Source organism: Typopeltis vanoorti, chromosome 5 (genome assembly GCF_054136105.1).
Source record: "Typopeltis vanoorti isolate ZY-2024b chromosome 5, IOZ_Tvanoo_1.0, whole genome shotgun sequence".
Classification (NCBI taxonomy): Eukaryota; Metazoa; Arthropoda; class Arachnida; order Uropygi; family Thelyphonidae; genus Typopeltis; species Typopeltis vanoorti.
The window spans coordinates 93,111,584-93,131,286 of NC_143553.1; the positions used below are offsets into that span (position 1 = coordinate 93,111,584).

Sequence of the window (19,703 nt, forward strand, 5' to 3'; positions counted from 1 at the left end):
TAATTTCAGTTAATTGCTTACTGCCATAAACAGGCACTTTATTTATTTTCCATCCAGGTAAGTCAATTGAAGTTATAAGGGCGATACGCTAGGCCTACTGCCGTTAGTATCGCCATTGCTGTATTTTATATCGCGACATCTTATTGCTGGTAGACACCTTAGGGTGTCTACGGGATTTGCTAGTGGACCCTCAAAAGTCCACAGGATTACTTTTACCTGCTCGGAACACCAGAGCAATCTCTACTCTTTCTCCATCCTTGACTTAACACATTTCCAAATATTGTCATGGCAAAACTTCTGAATGAGGCCAAATTCGAAGAAGTTTATTTTGAATTCCTCAGACTGGGAAAGCTGCTGAGTGAAAATTGGCCAGGAAAAGTCAAGCTCTTTGACACATTCCCCCCCACAGCTGTCACAGAGGATAATATGGTTGACATGATTGAAGAGCCCACAACTCAGACGCAATCAGATTTAGCACACTCCCCAAGTGTGGAAGATGCTACATCCCAAGACAGTAATTATCATTCCTTGGAAACTGATACAGAGTTCCAACTGGTGAAAAAGAAGAGGAAAATCTCTACCAGTGTGGAAGAACCCAAAACAACAGGGATAGAAGTACTCAATGGTCCTAAAGAAAAGATACCACCAGTCATATTAAGGGATAAAGAAAAATGGATCCCTTTCACATCAGCCCTAAGAGAACAAAATATCTCATTCTCATGGGCTAAAAATACAGATGAAGGAGTTAAAATACAACCCTCTACTGTCTCGGATTACAGACAGATGACCAGATTTATGGACAATGCTAGCGTCCCATACCACACCTTCACTTTACCTAGCGAAAAGAACCTGAAAGTTGTTCTACGTGGGATAGCTGAAGGTATCACTCCTGAAGAAGTGTCCACTGATCTCTCCAGACAGGGCCTATCCCCAGTTAAAGTGAGCAGAATGCTCAGAGCAGACAAAAGACCAATGCCTTTGGTGCTGGTAGAAATAAACAACACACAAAAGCAGATCTATGAACTGACTGTAGTATGCGGTCTCAAAATTACAACTGAGCCTCTAAGGAAAAGAGCATCTGCAGGTCAGTGTCATAGATGCCAAAGATTTGGACATGCTCAAAAATTATGTAAGGCAGCCTACAGGTGCTTGAAGTGCGGCGAGGGACACCAGACCATCTCTTGCACCAAACCTCGCACAACTCCAGCATGCTGTGCAAACTGCAGAGGACCTCACCCCGCCAACTATAAGGGATGCCTTTCCAATCCAAAAAACCGAGGAACAATAAAAGTCAATCTTTCTCCGCCACGTAACAATGTTTCAAGCATCCAAACAAATGGTCTTCCAGTCCGAAACACCTTGCCTTCTACCTCACAAGAAGGAACAACCAGGGACAAAACATATGCTGAAGCTGCAAGAACTAAGCCTCCTACATCTCCCGAGCTAGAATGCTCCAACATATCATCTGTCTTAACAGCCTCACTTGCCACTATGCTGCAAGAATTCAGCAAGACATGCCCATCAACATCTTCCAGAAAAAGATTCCTGCAAAGCACTCAAAACATTATAACAGCCATCTGTCATGAATAATAAATTCAAACCAAAAGCTCTTAAGATAATAGCATGGAACGCTAATGGACTAATGAACAAGATATTGGAACTAAAAGAATTTTCAACTCGTCTCAGTGCAGATATCATCTTGATTGGTGAAACACACCTAAGACCAGCTAATAACCCAAAAATCCGTGGATATACTATGTACAGAAACGACAGAATTGGCACAAGAGGCGGAGGCACAGCCATATATATTAAGAGTTATTTAAATCATAACACAATAGACAAGCCCAAAACAGTAAACCTGGAGGTGACTGGTGTGGAGGTGCATACCTTCAATGCCGGGAGTCTCAAGATCTATGCTGAATATAACCCTCCAAGCATTCCTCTGCTGACAACAGATCTGGACTCCATACTTAGTCCAAATGACTCCATAATAATAGCAGGAGATTTCAACTCAAAACACACATCTTGGTACAGCTCATCTACTAATACCAAAGGTCACACACTTTTCAACTATGCAATGCTCAACTCTATTGTAGTGACCGGCCCTACTGAGCCCACCCATTTCAGCCCTTCGGGTGGCTCGGATGTGCTGGACATTGTCATCTTTAAAAATTTAAGATACCAATACAAATTGGAATCAGTCAACGAATTATCTTCTGACCACAGTCCAATAGTGCTTAATCTAGGTTCATCAGATCAATTCTCTCCTCTGCACACATTCATACCATGGGACAAGTTAGCCAAGGTTCTTCCTGATCATATTGGTCCGGTACCCAATATCAGTAAAAAGGAAGAGATTGACACAGCAATAAATAACTTAACTATACAAATTCAGAAAGCAATTGAATCAGTCAGACAATCCACTGCCTTCAACCCAACTAACCGAATTCCTGAAGAAATCATGGATCTAATCAGAGCAAAAAATAGAGCCAGGAAGAGATACCACAATACCAGAGCCCCACAAGATAAAAAAGTATTGAACAATCTAAACAGGCAGGTCCGAGAAGCTCTTCAAAAACACAGAAACCAACAATGGGAAACCAAATTGACCAACATTAACATTGATGATCATTCTGTATGGAAATTCTTAAAAGCAATCCGCACCAAAAAACAACTCATACCCCCTATCCAAACCAAGAAAGGAACAGTTCACAAAGATGAAGAGAAAGCCGAGGCAATAGTAGATAATCTAGAATCTCAGTGCAACCCATCGTATACTAATTTAAATATCAACCTTATATACAAGATTCATCGTCATGTTAGGTCAACCTTAAGACAGAACAATGTCAACTCAGAACTGATCACTCCTACTAATCCAACAGAAATGATAAATATCATCTCCCATCTAAACAATAAAAAAGCCCCAGGACCGGATGGCATAACTAATAGAATAATAAAACTACTTCCAAGAAAGGCCATAGTCCATCTCGTCAACATTACAAATGCCATCTTTAGATTCCAGCATTTCCCTTCTACATGGAAAACAGCCACAATCATGCCACTGAAGAAGCCAGGAAAAAATGCTCACCTACCTGAAAGCTACAGACCCATAAGCCTATTATCCTGCCTCGGAAAGATAACAGAGAAAGTGATCCTCTCAAGATTCCAAGCAGAAACAGATAAGTTAGGAATTTTGCCTAATGAACAGTTCGGCTTCCGTAGGGCCCATAGTACATCCCAACAAGTGCACCGGCTGGTAGAAATTATTACTAAAGGTTTCAACTGGAAACTCAATACAGTTGCCATCTTCATCGACGCAGAGAAGGCGTTTGATAAAGTATGGCATCAAGGTCTTCTCTACAAACTGATAAAATTTAATTTTCCAGTCAGGCTAATAAAGGTAATACATTCTTACCTGAAAGACAGATACATGCAGGTCAGGGTAGGCGAAACGGTTTCGACCAGACGCAGAATCTCGGCAGGCGTACCTCAAGGATCTCTTCTGGCACCTCTACTGTTTTCAATATATGTAGCAGACATCCCTCTGAACCCAAGAACAACATTCACTGCATTATATGCAGATGATACTGCACTGATGGCAAGATCACTGAGCCCAAAACTGGCAACTAAAAGATTACAAAATAGCATACACACCTTAGAAAAATGGCAGACTGGAGGATCCAAGTTAACCCCCAGAAAAGCTCAGCCATACTGTTCACTAGAAAGAAAATTCACACCATGGAGGATATTTATTTATTGGGAGTAAAGATTCCATGGCAGACTGAAGTTAAATATCTTGGAGTGATTCTTGATAGTAAACTCCTATTCAGCAAACATATTAGTTACATTACCTCTAAGACATCCAACGTCTTAGCACAGCTCTTCCCTATGATCAACAGAAAAAGTAAACTGGATATGCAAACAAAATTAACAATCTACAAGATGGCAATTAGACCGGTTATCACTTACGCATCCCCAGCTTGGAGCCACACCGCAAATTCAAACATTCTAAAACTTCAGAGATTACAGAATAAGAGCCTGAGGATGATTCTGGATGCCCCCTGGTACATAAGAAACACCCAGATCCATAGAGAAGTTAATATGCCTTATATCTCTTCCCTTCTCAAAAATCTAGCTGAGAAGTTCTTTACCAAGACAAGTAACCACCCAAACCCTTTAATCAAGGAAGCCTCGTAATATAATGAAGAAGAAATCAACAAATATAAAAGACCAAAGTCTATCTTAAGTTCAGCTGAACACAACTAACTTCACTGCCCTCAATGGGCGAGCATAAAGCTCACAAACATTCCATTTAAAGTCCTACCATTAAAAGACAAAGGGGAATATGAAAAGCAATTTTGCTTCACCCATCTAGCCAGAAATGTTAATGTTATCACAGCAAGAATAATAATTATTATTAGTTATCGGGTATCCCAATGAAGTTTAAGCTCATCGCAGGAGTCCCGCACTGACCATTATCCACAATATAACTATCATACTTCACTTAATGTATCAAAAGACCTACCACGAGAGACTAAAACGTTCGTTATTTACACAATACCTAGCATATCTCTCTATAAAACTGATAGTGGCAATGTGCGCATCAGAAATATTATAGCTGAGGCTGTTATTAATATGAGACGAAATATCACTTGATTTGTCTCATATTAATAACAGCCTTAGCTATAATATTTCTGATGCGCACATTGCCATTCAATAATGGCTCACTAATACCAGCTCACGCACGTAGTCAACTTCAGTTGGAACTCTAGCACGCATTCCTTTTAATTGTACTTGTTTTATACTAGATCTGTTAATATATTTTTTCATGTGTCTGTTATTTTTTATTTTATTCTTTGCCAATGATACCTGAAGAAGTTGTATTTCAACGAAACTAGTTGTATCTTAACAATAAATTTGTTTTCTCGGTATAAAGTCATTTAGTAACAACTAGTAACATTACTGGCTTAACGGGTGAAGCAAAAGCTTTTCATATTCCCGGCTATCTTAATAGAGACTGTGAGTAGAAAGAGTTTATGAGCTAATTGCTCGCCCTCAGCAGGCTAGGAGATTAATCCTCAGTGAGGGGTTTGAGGATGGCTTTAGGTCTTTTGTGCTTCGAGTAGTCCATAACATCATAGTCAGCAGCCAGTTGGATCAGTCTGTTAGGGTGCACAGTTGCCTTTGAAAAGAATTTGGTTGCTATAGTCTGCATGAAGGTGTAGATATAGGGGACCTCCGTGTCCCGGTGCAGTCGGACAGTTCGGACGAACCATGGAGCGCCCAGGATCATTCTGAGACACTTGTTCTGAATGCGTTGTAATTTAATGATATTTGAGTTTGAAGTATGGCTCCAGGCCGGTGAGGCATAGGTGAGTATTGGACGAACCATCAGTTTATATATGAGAAGTTTGATTCTGGTGCTCAGCTTACTGTTTCTGTTTATTAGCGGATAGAGCTGGGCTATGGTTTTTGACGTGTTTACACAGAGAGTCTTGATATGGGAGTTGAAAGTCAGTTTTCTGTCCATTACTACACCAAGATATTTGATCTCTGTTTTCCACTGAATTTTTGTGTTAAACAGGAGAATATCTTCATTAGGAAGCACTGATCTTCTAGAGAATAAGACGGCTACGCTCTTCTGAGGGTTCACCTGGAGTCGCCATTTGGCAAAATATTGTTCTATTTGTAGTAGGTTTTCTTGCAGTTTCTTGATGGCTAAATGAGGCTTTAATGATCTGGCCAATATCGCCGTGTCATCAGCGTAAAGAGCTTTAATTGAAGATAATGGGTTGTGTGGGATATCATGCAAGTATAAGGAGAATAAGATCGGTGCTAATAAGGATCCTTGTGGAACTCCAGCCAAGATGTGTTTCTGTGCAGACACTACTCCACTTAATCTCACTTGCATGCGCCTATCGCAGAGGTATGTCTTGATGAGTTGAATGATTCCGATTGGAACACCGGATGATATAAGCTTGTATAGCAAACCATAATGCCAAACCTTGTCAAATGCACTGGCTAAGTCTAGGAAAACAGCCCCAGTGCATTGACGCCAGTTAAAACCTGTAATGATATGTTCCACCAATCTGTGTATTTGTTGAGTGGTACTATGCAACTGTCTGAAGCCAAACTGCTCCTCAGGCAGGATGTTTAACTGGAGTACTGAATCTTGAAGCCTAGTAAGAATTACCTTCTCAGCAATTTTTCCGAGATTAGAGATGAGACTGATTGGTCTGTAATTTTGTGGCAGAGTGGGATCCTTTCCAGATTTATGAATTGGTATTATGTACGCCAGTTTCCAGTAGGAAGGGAAATACTTGTAGTGAAGTATGGAGTTGATTATGTTTACCAAATGAACAATAGCTTTGCGAGGTAGAAGTTTTATAACTTTGTTGGAGATGCCGTCGGGTCCAGGAGCCTTTTTATTTTTGAATTTCTGAATAATAGCATATATTTCAGCAGGTGAGGTGGGTGTGATTTGAGTAGAATGTGTGGGAGCAGACTTGAGTGAATATCTGACATTACGGTGTATCTTGTAGATATGACTAATGTCAAGGTGACTGTATGCAGGTTTGCATTGATTTTCAAGATGATTCGCTATTGCCTCAGCTTTATCAGCATCGGTGTGGATGAGACCTGAATCTGTTTGCAGAGGGGGAAGAGGTTTGTTTTTGTTCTTGATCTTACGGATAAGATTCCATACAGAGTGGTTATCAGTGGAGATGGAGGTCAGTTTTTCTTCCCAGAGTTGAGATCTATGAGTTGCGAGTGCATCTCTCACTGCAGAATTTAACCTATTTAAGATCCGCTTGTCTTGTGGTGCCCTAGTGTTGTGGTATCTTTTCCTAGCCCTGTTTTTTTCCCTAATCAGATTCATAATATCTTCGGGCAGATGGTTGGGTTTGTGGGTAGTTACAGGGGTAGTAACTGCTGCACAGGCTGCTGTGATCTGTTCTGTTAGATTTTTGACAGCTATCTCAATTTCCTCTTTTGATTTAATGATGGGAACAGGACCAATATATTTTGGAAGCATCTTGGAGAGCCTTTCCCAGGGAATAAATGAGTGAGGGGGTGGAGATAATTTTTCAAGATTTCCTAATTTTAATCGTATTGGGTTATGATCTGATGATAAATCATTGATTGTCATTAAATTGTATTGGAGTCTAATGTGCTGCAGTATGGCAATGTCCAATACATCAGCCCTACCATAAGTGTTGTGATGGGTGGGATCAGCAGGGCCTATTACGTGAAGGTTGTTGAAATCAGCATAGTTCTGTAGTATCTGTCCATTTTTGTTAGTGGAGTGGCTATTCCAGGTAGGATGTTTGGCATTTAGATCCCCTGCCACAATGGTAGGCTCTCCAGTATCAAATATGGCATTCAAGTCAGAAGATAGTAATGATTTTTGTGGTGGATGGTATGCTGCAAAAATTTTTAATTTGCCTACTGAGCTCGTGAGAATCTCAATGCCAGTGACCTCAAGAGTGGAGGTAGGAGGAAGGTTTATGGAGTGATGTGAGATAAAGTTCTTGATGAAAATTGCTGTGCCTCCACCTCTGTGGGTTGATCTGTCAGTTCTATATGATTGATATCCGTAGATTTTGGGATTGTCTGCTGGTCTTAGATGTGTTTCGTTTAGTAATAGAACATCTGGCCGATGCCTATGGACAAAATTTTTAAGTTCTAGGATCTTATTTCTTAAGCCGTTGGCATTCCAGGCTATTATCTCTAAGGATTCTGGTTTTAATTTTTTACTGTTCATTAGTGAGCGCTGAAATGATGACTTGGGTGTCTTTGAGGAATCTGTTAGTAGAACTTTGTGAAGGATTAGATCTGCTGAAATCTAATAGCATATTTGCCAGGGACGCGGTGATGATAGCTGTCAAATTTGGGCGTGAAGCTGGCTGTTCTAGGGATGTCTGTTTAGGGCGGGTTACATCCGCATATGACCTGGACTGCCTTTTTAGAGTTGTTTTTTGAGGGAACTCAGTTTTCGGCAGATGGGCTTCTGAATCTTTATTCTGAACTTTAGGAGACTGTGAAGTAGCTGCAGATGTAGGTGAGCTAATGGAAGGAGAGAATGTTCCCTCTTCTGACCTCCTATTACGTGGATTATGTAAACATCCTTTGTAGTTGGATGTGTGAGGGCCGCCGCAATTGGCACATTTAGCCGGGGTAGATTTTGGTTTAGAGCAGGTGTTCGTTGGGTGACCAACCCCACACTTCAGACACTTGAACTCTGCCCTGCACATTTTCTGGGCATGCCCAAATTTTTGACATCTGTGGCATTGCCCAGTAGAAGCTCTCTTCCTTAACGGTTCTACCGAGATTTTCAATCCACAGATGGTTGTCAAGTCATATATGTGTTTGTGGGCTTGACTGATTTCGATCAGCACCAGTGGCATTGGAGTCTTGTCCCTCCTGGTCATTCTGCTGACCTTGATTGGTGGTAAATCATTCGAGTGCAGATCCGCAATGATTTCATCTATGGAGACATCCTCAGGTACGCCTCTAATTACAATCTTAAGATTTTTTTCGGAGCCGAGCGAATAAGTATGGTACTGGACCCCTCTAGAATTCAGTTCTGCTGTCAACCTACGGTAGTCTGAGACAGTGTTGGGGTGGATTTTGACACCATCTGTGATATTCTTTGCATTGTTGTACGAAATCTTTAGGTTGTACATCATGTTCTTTATTGTCATCCATTTTTTCTTCTCACGCAGAATAATCGGGGGGATCTTTTCCCTTGCGGAGGTAGGAGAGTCTGCAGCAGAGCCATCTTCTACTACAACATCCATTATTGGTGATTCAGAGGTCGCGGTTTTTCGCTTTTTGCTTGCGCGAACCTCCTGAAAATTAGCATCAGCATGGTCAGTGCGGGAATGATCATCAGCCGCCTCTGATTCCTCAGCAGCGCCGCCCTGAAGCAGTTCAAGAAGCTGAGCATCGTCAGCATCAACCTCTTGGATTTCATGAACTACTACCTTGCCAGGCCATTTTGTGTGGAGCAGATTTCCAATGTGCTTGAAAATGGCCAGGAGCTGTTTAAAGGTGAGGTCCTCGTACGGTACATCTGTGGTTGGATCCGCAAGTTGTTCTGCGGAGCAGTACATGCTGTCCATTTCCACCGCACTATGGTAATAGACAGTTTCTATAACACAATGGCGATGCTGATGGCAGTAAGCCTAGCGTATCGCCGTTGTTTTAGAAAGAAAAGGTTAACTTACCTACTAGATAAAGCACTGAGGAAAATATGTGACTAATTATGGTAGCAAGCAATTAACTACTAACCCTAATGATTAAGCATAACTATAAATCGCTAAAAACATATCAAACCCGATTATAATTCACTATCAATAATACACGACACTGAACACTACAACACGAGCCGCCATCCATAAAGTCATTTAATTTCCCTTTTTATATATATATTATATATATATATATATATATATATATATATATATATATATATATATATATATATATATATATATATATATCTACAGGGTGTTCGGGATAAATTTGACATATTTATAATTAATTATATTTTTCCGTAAGTTACATGTATTAACACACACTTCTCTTCATTTAAAAGTTTGGACCCTTCTTCATTCATATACAAGATGTCAGAAAGGATGGATAGCTGGAACCCACCTGAATCATGGAAGAGAATAACTTGTATCATGATGATTCGTGCCCGCCATCAAAATAAGGATATTACGACTGCTGCCCAATGCTCCCTGAATACAGTAAAAACAATCAGGCATGAACTAGAGACTTGCAATGGTGACTACGAGGATGTAGCAAGAAGAAAGATCCCTAGCAGACGATCTGATTGCGCTCGTACAGCAGAATTCCTCGCAAATCTGCAGGAACAGGTGTTGAAGAACCCTGGCATTGGAATTCGGGCTTTGTTCGTGGAGTTGCTAACTGTAGTCAAGCCCTGGATAACAAGGGTAGCCAATGGTAGGCCGTATGTATGGCAGCAGGATTCGGCCCCTTGCCACACCTCTGGGAAAAGTCAAAAATGGTTGTCTGAAAATTTCTACGACTTCACCAGTCCAAATGTTTGGCCTCCAAACTCCCCAGACCTTAACCCCATGGATTATTTTGTATGGGGCGCAGTTGAAAAAGACACCAATCGCACTTCCAGTAATACAAAAGCCCAGTTAATGGACAAAATTAAAACAGTCTTTGCGGCCCTTCCCAGGGAGACTGTAGCATCAGCTTGTTCGAGGTTCCGAAGCAGAATTGAAGCTGTGATCGATGCTAATGGTGGTTATTTTGAGTAAATCTTGTTGATAGTATTGTAATTAACTCTGCCTGTAATGTTTTTTTGTCAATTCATTAAATTTAATAGATACAAAGAAGATTTTCTTTTTCCTTACGAAACTGTCAAATTTATCCCGAACACCCTGTATATATATATATAACTATATATATATAACTATATAACTATATATATATATATATATAACTATATATATATATAACTATATATATATATATATATATATATGATTAAAGTTTATAAGGCACCGGAATAAGTTGATAACATTTATTTACTTAGTAATACGACGTTTCATCCTAATTGCACAGGATTTCTTCAGGTGTAAATAAACAAACTAGTAGACAAAACAGTACGGAATAACAAAGGTGACAACTGTTATAGTGTTATATAAAAGCGGCATGTTATTTTTTTTTTAATTATTTCTAAATGTTCTGTGTGTTTACGCATTCACGTGAACATTCTTGACTAATGAAGGTTAGGCTAGAATGTATTCAGAGAAGTTAATGCAGTACTTTGGTGAATATTCAAATGTTTAGGATCTAATGCTATTTCCAAAGATTCCCATATTTTTCTCTGCATTTTATCATAGCAACGGTATAATAGTTCTGATTTATCCCATAAAACTTGATGTCTCATTTGCGAGGCGTCATGTGCAGCAGCTGAAGAGAGCACGTGTGATGACAAAGTTGAGGCTTCGTTTCGGTATTCACTATCTCGAGCGTGTTCTTCAATGCATTGTTCAATTGATTTTTCTGTCTGTCCATAGTAAGTTAACCGGCAATCGTACCATAGCCGATAAACACCCGGATATTGAAGTGCACTATGTCAAGGTTTTGTGGATCGGAGCAGTGTCTTGATAAAGGGGTTAAATACTACTTTGATTTTATATTCCTTAAGTATTTTTGCTAGTTTTATGGACACAGAGCTAATATATAGGAGCGTCTTGAATCCTCTGTTTTCTTCTTCATTGGAAATTTCTCATCTCATGTCAGTTGAGCAGTCTGCAGATGATGTGCTCACTATAGCCGTTTTGAATAGTGTTTTGTAAATGTTGAGCTTCTTTGGTTATCTAGTCCTTTTAGGTCTATAATGATGGGATGAGGAATGTAAATATGTGTCAGTATGTGTAAGCTTTCGAAATATAGAGACTTAATTTACCCGATTCCTTAGTTAGTAGAAGGTCCAGAATTGGGAGAACCATTAAATTCTAATTCATAGGTGAATTTTATGTTAGAGTGTTGATTCTAATTCAGGTACTCATGAAAAAGCAGAAGTGAATGTAGTCCATGGTTCCAGACTAAGAATATATCATCGACATACCTTTTCCATAATTTTGTTTATAATGGTATTCTTCTAAGGCCTTGTTTTCAAATGTTTCTATATAAATATTTGCTAAAACTGGCGAAAGAGGACTGCCCATGGCTAGATCAGAGTTCTGTTTGTATATTGTATTTTTATATTTGACGTGTCCAGATGAAATACAGTGTTTGAGGCGTGCCATAACCTTCTTAGAGAATTTATCTTGAAGCAGTGCAAGTAGATCATCAGTAGTAACATTGGTAAACTAATTGACTACATCAAAGCTTGATAAAATATTATGTTCATCAAGGATTATATTGCTGATGATTGAAACAAAATGCTAGGAGTTTTTAACAAAGGATGGTGATTATCCTGTTAGGTCCTTCAGTAGTTTGGCTAGATTTTTCGCAAGAAGATATGTCGGAGAATCTATCCCTTCTACTCACGCATAATGCATAACGGTACTGACTTGATAGGTAAAGCATAAATGCTTTTCATGTTCCCCTTTGTCTGAGATGGAAAGTTCTTTGAGTGGAGAAATTATTGAGCTTTAAGCTCGCCCTGAAAGGACAGTGAGATAAGCTGTGTTCAGCTGAGCATAGAATTGATTTAGGTCTTTTGTATCTGCAGAAATCTGCTTCATTGTAGTCTGAAGCTTGCTTGATCAGTGGGTTCGGATGATTAATTGTCTTGATGAAGAACTTTTCAGCTAGGTCGTGAAGGAGGATGTGAAATAGGGAATATTGACTTCTATGTGAATCTGGGAGTTTCTGTTAAACTATGGGGCATCTAAACTCATTCTTAGACATTTGTTCTGTATTCTTTGTAGATGTTGAATATTTGTGTTTGAGGTATGACTCCATGCAGATGATGCGTAAGTGATGACTTGGCGTATTACCATCTTGTATATGAGTAGTTTGTTCTTAGTATCCAGTTTACTTTTTCTGTTGATCATAGGGTAGAGCTGTGCTATTACTTTGATGTCTTTGAATTTATGTGTTTTATATGGCTTGTGAATTGTAGTTTTTTGTCGAGAATTACGCCGAGATATTTAACTGTATTCTGCCATGGGATCTTAACTCCTAGTAAATGTATACCTTCCTTGATTTGAGTCTTCTTTCTAGTGAACAGTATGGCTGAACTCTTCTGTGAGTTTGCTTGGATCCTGCAGTCCATCAACCATTTCTCTAGTGTGTGAATACTGTTTTGGAGTCTTTTGATAGCTAGTTTGGGGCTGAGAGATTTTGCTAATAATGCAGTATCATCTGCATATAATGCAGTGATTGTTGAGCTTGGGTTTTGAGGAATATCAGCTATATAGATAGAAAACAATAGGGGGGACAGGAGTGAGCCCTGCGGCACTCCCGCAGTTTCATTTATTTTGACTTGCATGTATCTGTCCTGCAGGTATGAGCGAATTATTTTAACTAGATTAGTAGGCATATTGAATGTGATGAGCTTGTAGAGAAGATCCTGATGCCACACCTTATCCAAAGCCTTCGCAGCATCTAAGAAGACCGCAGCTGTGTGAAGTTTCTGGTTGAAGCCTTCGGAGATGAATTTGATCAGCCTGTGGATCTGCTGAACGGTGGTGTGGTGTTTTCTAAATCCAAACTGCTCATTAGGAAGTATACCTAGTTTATCCGTTTCTGATTGAAGCCTTGTAAGGATTACTTTTTCTGCGATATTTTCAAGGCTGGACAGAAGACTGATAGGTTTGTAGCTTTCAGGGAGCTGGGTTTTTTTTCCAATCTTTTTGATTGGAGTGACATCCGCCATCTTCCATGTTAAGGGAAAGTACTTGATCTGAGGATGGCATTAATTATGTTGACTAGATGTACAATGGCTTTTCTGGGGAGTAGTTTGATTATTTTGTTTGTGATTCCATCTGAACCTGAAGCTTTATTATTGTTCAGGTGGGTTATGATATTTATAACTTCTGTTGGAGAAGTGGGTGTGTAACTGTTTCTAGGTGATCCTTTTATTGTGTTACGGCCTGCCTGACTCGGGCGATGAATCTTGTAGATGAGATTGATGTTCAAATTTTCATAAGAGGGGTTGCATTGAGTTTCCAAGCTATCTGCCAGAGCCTCTGCCTTTTCCTTGTCAGTATGGGCTTGGTCCCTTCTTGGTCTGAATTGTGGGTAAAAGTTGCCTTTTAGTGCGGAAGGTTCTCAGGAACTTCCAAACGGAGTTATCCTCTGGGTCTAATTTAGTTAGCTTAGATTCCCATTCTTGGTTTCGATGTTTTTGGAGGGCTTCTCGGATTTGTCTGTTTAATTTATTCAAATTTGTTTTATCTTGTGGGACTCTTGTGTTATGGTACCTCTTTCTGGTTTGGTTTTTCAGTCTGATTAAATCCATGATTTCCTCGGGGATCCGACCACTAAGGTGAAAGACTGTAGTTTGGGTAACTGACTTCATTGCTTTTTTGATTTGACTGGTAAGGTTGTTTGCAGCAAATTCTATCTCCTCTTTAGTGTGAATAGCAGGGACTGCGCCAGTGCGATCAGGGAGAATTCTGGAGAGTTTGTCCCAAGATATGAAAGAGTGGGGAGGGGAGAATTGTTCTTGTGTACCGAGTTGAAGCAGAATAGGGTTGTGATCAGATGAAAGTTCATTTAATGTTTCCAGCTGATATTGGTATCTGATGTTTTTGAGGATGACTATGTCAAGTACATCTGAGCTTCCAGCTGAGCTGTGATGGGTGGGCTCTGTGGGTCCAGCTACAACAACAGAATTTTGTGTTGAGTAACGGTTGAGAGTTCAACCTTTTACGTTGATTGTGGAGCTATGCCAGGCTGTATGTTTGGCATTAAAGTCACCAGCCATGATGATGGAGTCTGTGAAGCCGAGAATGGTGTCCAAGTCAGATACCAGTAATGGAATGCTGGGTGGATTATATATAGCATAGATTTTGATATTGCCAGCATTGTTGGTATGAACTTCAATGCCTGTTATCTCTAGGTTCTTGGTTTGTGGATTGGTCAGAACATTGTGGCTTAGGTAGTTTTTAATGTATATGGCTGTTCCTCCTCCACTGCTGGTGAGGCTATCTGTTTTGTACATAATATAGTTCCGTAACTTGGGGTTATTAGCTGGCCTGAGATGTGTTTCATTTACTAGTATTATGTCAAGATTGTGTCTGTGAGTGAACTCTTGCAGTTCTAGGATTTTCTTAACTAAGTCCATTGGCGTTCCATTGCAGTGATCATGAGAGAGTTGGGATGGAATTTTCTTTTATTCATTATTGAAGGCTGTCAGAATTGAGTGGGTACCTTGTAGGAATCTTTTCGTGGAGGATGGCGAAGGATTTTTCCTGCTGAATTCTTGTAACATGCTAACTAGTGAGGCAGTTAATACTGATGTTAGATTTGAGCTAATTTGATCATGGGATGGAGCAATCTTTGTTCGTGCTGCCTCTGCACATAAGTTTTGGGCATTTGTTTCCTTTCCTGAGTTGTAAAGCTGGAGATAATTTGGACCAGGGTGCGATCTTCACGGCTGTCTTGAGAATCTCTGAAATGTGTTGGAAGGGTATTTTTTGCTGACCCTCGGTTATTTCGGTGTGTAATGCATCCCTTGTAGTTGGCGGGGTGAGATCCTCCACAGTTGGCGTATTTAGCTGGTGTGGATCTTGGCTTGGTACACATGACGGCCTGGTGGCCCTCGTCGCATTTTAAACACCTGTAATTTGCCTTGCAAAGTTTTTGGGCATGGCCAAACCTTTGGCACGTATGTCAGTGCCCAGCTGACAACTTTTTCTTTAGTGGCTCAGTAGAAATTCTGAGGCCACAGATCGCAGTCAGTTCATATATCTCTTTCTGTGCATTGTCAATTTCTATAAGTACCAGTGGCATTGGCTGTTTATCTGACGTGAGCATCCTGCTCACTTTTACTGGTGTTAGGCTCCGAGACATAAGGTCAGCAGTGATTTCTTCACAGGTGACACCTTCGGTTACCCCGCGAAGTACTACTTTGAGATTCTTTTCATTGGGTAAAGCAAAAGTGTGATAAGAAATACTTTTGTTATCCATCAGTGTTGTTAATTGTCTGTAGTCAGTAACTGAGGCTGGCTGGATTTTGACTCCATCTTGATTTTTAGCCCAGGAATATGAGATTTTGTGTTCCCTAATGGCTGATGTGACAGTGGTTTATTTCTCATTGCCCCTTAGTGTAACAGGTGGAACCTTTTCGGTGTTCCTCGGGACACCTGGTGTTGGTGAGTCTTCATCCATCTGGTCCTCTGTAGTTCTTCTTTTTTTAGAATGCTCTCCCTGAGAATTGTTTTGACAGGGGTGATTTTGGTGACAGAGCAGCAATGAGTTCATCTTGTGAAATCTCATTCTCCTCCTCCTCTTCATCCTGATCATTAGAGTGAATGTACCGTTTTATAAAACCCGGCCAGTCAGATTCGAGCTTGCCTATTATGCGTTTCAGTACCTCTAGGGACTGCTCCTTATTAAGGATCTGGATCTGCTCTTTGATGTTTTCCATATCAAAGTGGCGATTTGCTGCCAGCAGAAATTGTGACAGCAGTATGAATAATCCCGCAGGGCTAGGGGGCCTGCCAACAAAGTATCCTGTAGACCTGGATGGACTACTAGTAGTATATAATCCTGCAGGGTTTAAAGCCTGCCAGCAAAATTCCTGTAGACTGAGTTAGTCTACTAGCAAATTTAGTCTTGTTGCGACCTACTAATTGGGGAAAGGAGTATCAGTATCTCCCTTGGCCGCAGTTTGGAAACCTACCTCCCTATAAAACCTTAAATTCACTACCGGCCATTTGACCTCTTGCACGTTTCGTGCAGAGGGGGAGACAGTAGGAATCAAACTGTGTCAGCGCCAGTGCAATATGAGATTACTGAGAAACCTTGTATGCAATGTAATCAGGCTCAGTCTAATACAATACGTCTGTTCTCATCAAAAGCCTGTCCTCACTCCCCATCCCTTCTACAGAGGTGTGTCTACTTTATGAATTTTTGGTGTCCCATATAGACGTGGAGAAAGAGGATGAAGAGAATGGAGAGCTAGTCTGGTTTCTCTGTTAAATTCATAGATTGTTTTGAAAGCGTTATTGGTGCGATTCTGAAGCTCTCTAGTACGGTCATGATCCATAATAGAGTAAGTGTCAGTGTTAAGAAGCTGTCTAACTTTATAGCCATAATCACTGAATCAAGGATAACCGTAGCATTTCCTTTGTCTGCAGGTAAGATCACTATATCAGAATTGTTTCTAAGCTGAGCAGCTCGTTCTAAAGTTGAAAGATTATCAATGGGAGGTTTCGCTGCATTTATGACAAGTGCTGATTTGAATCCAGCCAGTGATCCTCTTGTGAAGATAAGATAGACGTAGCTCGTTCAACTTTTGCTAACAAAATTTCTTTAGGTACTTTCCGGGGGAAGACTGCAAAGTTGAGGCCCTTGCTGAGAACGGCTTGTTCCACCGTAGACAAGACATGCTTGGATTTATTAACAACTGTTTTTTCAACTTGATTATGAGGTTTTTATCTTCCGTATTTTGTCTGACATTAAGATATCAATTGTTTTTTAATCAGTTTAGTTTTATTATATTCATAAATTCTATCTGCTTGTCTGTTGAAAATGAAAGTTACATTTTTCCAAAGATTAATGCCAAATTTATTTTGAATTATATTAACAAGGAGTAATTTTCTGTTCTCAAGAATGCCAAGAAGATGCTTGGTATCGGTAATGCGTTCATTAAGTAGCACTTTTTTTTATTTTATTATAGATTCTAGATACTCTAGGTGTGTGAAACTTTTCTTTAAAGTTAATAAATTTGGGAATAATTCCAGACACTTTACTTCGGCGTAGAAATTCTAACCTGTTGACATCTTTTGGCAATCGTCTGTAAAAATCAGACCAGTTCTCTAACGCATCTGTAAATAGCTTCACCATGTAGTCACACCATAGAAGTATGTAAACTTTTGCCGGTTCGTGAATATTTGCTTAAAGTTTCCTTCAAAACGAGACAGATGGGCCCTATACAAGAATTAAATAGTACTCTTGTCTGTGCATACAGAATCTCCCATGAAAGCGATTCTCTTGCTGTGTCGGTTTTTTTACAGCATTTTCATAATAATTACATTATCATAATTGATTGTTTTAAAGACAATTTTCAGTTTCTGCTTCAAGCGGCGAGATCTCTGCTAATAGGTTACTAAAAGGCGTGTATGAGATATCTTTTTTAAAAACAAGATATCTCATACACGTGGAAGTTATGCTATAACTTCCACGTATTTAAATCAAGTAAAATAAAATAATGTATTAGTGGCAAAATTGTATACCGATTAAAAAAAAAAAAATGAACGCACGAATCGTATTTGTTGATTGTGTCAACATTCTATTTGCCTGTATCAGCGTAAATTTATATTTGCAAATGAATTTAGATAAAAATGTTCAAATATGCGAGTAAATTTAGAGTTAATAAATACGTGAAATATAGTGAGATTATTACTAAAAAGAACCTTTATGGTACTTTAAGCAGTTTAGAAATCCGGTATTCTTTTAACTTCATTATCACTTCGTAGAAAGGGTGTGTTTATCACCCAAATTTATCAAAAAAGGAACTTTGAGATCAGTGTAACTTCCTTGAGGAAGTTCGAAGTAGGTAATCGCTTTCCCCCATATTTCGCAATTCCGTTACTACTAGCCGCGCTGCTCTTATTGGCAGACCTACGACGAATTGAATAGTAACAAGGTTAGTGTGCTCTTACTGTTGAATTTGAATCTCTGTGAACAACAGTGAAAAGCGGGTAGAAGTAACTGAAAAATATTATTCTTGAGAATTCACATCTAAGGAACAGAAAAATATTTTCGGCATGTTTTCTAAAATTTAAGTTTTATTTAAACTCTGTTTCCGATTATGTTATATATGCTCATGAACGAAGAGCTATAATAAAACAATACTGAACGGATAACAAATTGAGCGAAAATATCAATTGCAGCACAAATGCTTTCTTTTTTTTTTCTCGTGTTATAAACATCTTACATATTCTGTCAACGCAGTCATATTATTTGTTCTCCTCAATTACTTAAACTGAATATTCATTTGAGGGTTTAACATCAGTCACAAGAACATAAGGAGACCATTTTCCCCCAATTCTTTGGTGACATTTCCTATAAAACGATTCACGTCACAACTTATTTTTGTTCTGATTTTATTTTATTTTATTGTATTTCTCCTTCCGGATTATATTCGTCATTATGACTTATTACAGTAGTTAAAACAAATATTTGCTTATCTTATGAAACATTCAGTGATAAACTGGCCCCAAATCCTGGGATATTCAAGAAGATATACACTGCTTGAAATAAATCAACGGACACCGTAGCGTGGGCAAGATGCATCGTGCCATGGAACAGGTCAGGTGCTTGTAGCTAGTATAAATTGAAGGAATATGATGCTCCCAATTTGTGTCCGGGTGAAATGACTGCGAGAAGGAAACTGACGGAGTTTGAAAGAGGCGTTTCGATAAGATACCATGTTGCAAGCCTATCTGTTCTGGAAATTGTTGACAAATTGGACTATACCAGACCAACAACCAGTGATGACATACTGAGATGGAAGCGCAGAGCGTCAACTGCAAGTGGACGACCCACCACACTCACCAAACGTGATCGTAAGGCGCTACGAAGAATAATATGCAAAAACCGCCATTCGTCGGCCAACACATTGAATATGAGTTCCGGGCATCGATTGAAACACGAATCTACACAAACACATTCAGAACCGAGGCTCACAACATGAATTTCCATTGTAGTACTGCAATATGCAAACCCCACATTACCCGAACCAACATGCAGAGTCGTCTTCAGTGGTGCAAAGGTACATCGGGACGTGGAGGCTTGGAAAACTCTGTTATGAAGCGAAGAATCACGCTATACCCTCTGCTGAGCAGATGGACGAGTGTGGGAATAGCGGATGCCCACACACCCGTCCATCTGCTCGGTAGAGGGATGGATGTGGGTGTAGCGGACGCCTGGTGAACGTCTTCTTACCAGAGTGTGCAGCCCCAACTATGAAATTTGGAGGCGGCTGTATGATGCATGGTCCTGTTTTTCCTAGTTTGGCCTTGGGCCTCTGT

General features: G+C 39.7%; 1 protein-coding gene across 4 annotated transcripts in view; it reads left to right on the forward strand.

The window, feature by feature from the left end:
* Positions 1-19,703, forward strand: part of LOC150106656 (vascular endothelial growth factor receptor 1-like) — a 672,835-nt gene that overhangs the window by 20,408 nt on the left and 632,724 nt on the right. Inside the window, exon 1 of one of the 4 annotated variants that reach the window (XM_090392615.1) lies at positions 17,010-17,098. The exons of the other annotated variants lie outside the window; for them this stretch is intronic. The gene's annotated coding sequence lies outside the window, so the exon portion shown is untranslated. Of the gene's footprint in view, positions 1-17,009; positions 17,099-19,703 lie in introns of those variants that run through there. 4 annotated transcript variants of the gene reach the window in all.